We start from the raw sequence: 1,260 nt of genomic DNA, 5'->3' as shown, positions 1-1,260 counted from the left end.
TGGTGCTTGAACACAATTCCTCGTGGGAACGACCTTTACTCATCATTTTATTACTTGTACGACTAGTGCACTTGCTAAACGTCCAACAAGTTTTTGGCGCCGTTGCCGGGGAATTTGTTTTTCAACACTAACTGATACCATAGAATTCTGAGATTGAATCCTTTTATTTTCAGTATTTTAGTTTTTGTTAAGTTTTTGGTCAATTTTGATTCTGGTATATGCGAGGTACACTTGATCTGAATTTGTTGTTGTATGATCCAGAATTAGAAAGGACATTGAGGAAGCACAAAAGTGCAGCAAGGAAAAGGAGACAGTTGCAAGAAATTGGTGAATCCAGTATGGTTAATCAGGAAGAGATAATGGCAGAGAATCACAGACCACCACCACCACCACCACAGAGGACACTGGGAGAGTACATGACTCCTGCAATGATTCCTCCAATTAGGAGTGTTGTGCTCCCAACAGTGGAGCCCAACAACTTTGAATTGAAGCCTGCTTTGATACATTTGGTGCAGAAGGATCAGTTTGCTGGAACCAGTGCAGAGGACCCTTACTTGCACATAGAGAACTTTTTGTTGTTGAGTGATACTGTGAAGATAAATGGTGTCACAAGAGATGCAATTTTGTTGAGACTATTCACTCATTCACTGACAGATGATGCAAGGAGATGGCTGCAATCATTGCCACAAGGAAGTATAACAACTTGGGATGATCTGCAAACCAAGTTCTTGCAGAGGTTTTTCTCAGCATCCAAGAGGGCCAAATTGAAGGATGAGATTACAAGTTTTAAGCAGAAAGAGTTAGAATCCATTTATGAGGCTTGGGAGAGATTCAAGACTTTGTTGAGGAAATGTCCACAACATGGAATTGAGGCATGGCAACAAGTAGCAATCTTCCTGCAAGGAATGACCACTAACACTAGAACCTTGGTGCATGCCACTGCTGGTGGATCATTGACTACCAAGACTCCTCAAGAAGCCTTGGATATCTTTGAGTCATTGGCATCTCAGGAATTTGATAATGCCCCAGTGGCTGACAGAAGGACAGGAATCATCAGGTTGGATGGGTATGATGCTCTGTTGGCAAGGAATGATCAACTGATGCAGACACAGAGACAACAGCAGCAGCAGTTGGATACCCTTATTAAGCAACTCTCTTCACAAAAAGTAGCTTCTGTGGAAACCAAGAGTGTATGTGCTATCTGTGGAAAAGGCCATGTGACAGAGGAGTGTGATTATGGGGGATCACCAGAACAAGCAG

General features: G+C 42.5%; 1 non-coding gene across 1 annotated transcript; it reads right to left on the bottom strand.

Moving 5' to 3' along the window:
- Positions 1 to 761: 761 nt before the first annotated feature.
- Positions 762 to 868, bottom strand: LOC133298587 (small nucleolar RNA R71). The gene has a single exon (XR_009749822.1). It is a non-coding gene; the product is annotated as a small nucleolar RNA R71 (small nucleolar RNA).
- Positions 869 to 1,260: the final 392 nt, after the last annotated feature.

The sequence above is a fragment of the Gastrolobium bilobum genome, unplaced genomic scaffold (assembly GCF_033153095.1).
Source record: "Gastrolobium bilobum isolate Gb01-03AN ecotype WA unplaced genomic scaffold, APGP_CSIRO_Gbil_v1 utg313950, whole genome shotgun sequence".
NCBI classification, from domain to species: Eukaryota; Viridiplantae; Streptophyta; class Magnoliopsida; order Fabales; family Fabaceae; genus Gastrolobium; species Gastrolobium bilobum.
The sequence above is the reverse complement of the archived record's forward strand: the minus strand, read 5'-3'. Positions and strand labels throughout refer to the sequence as shown.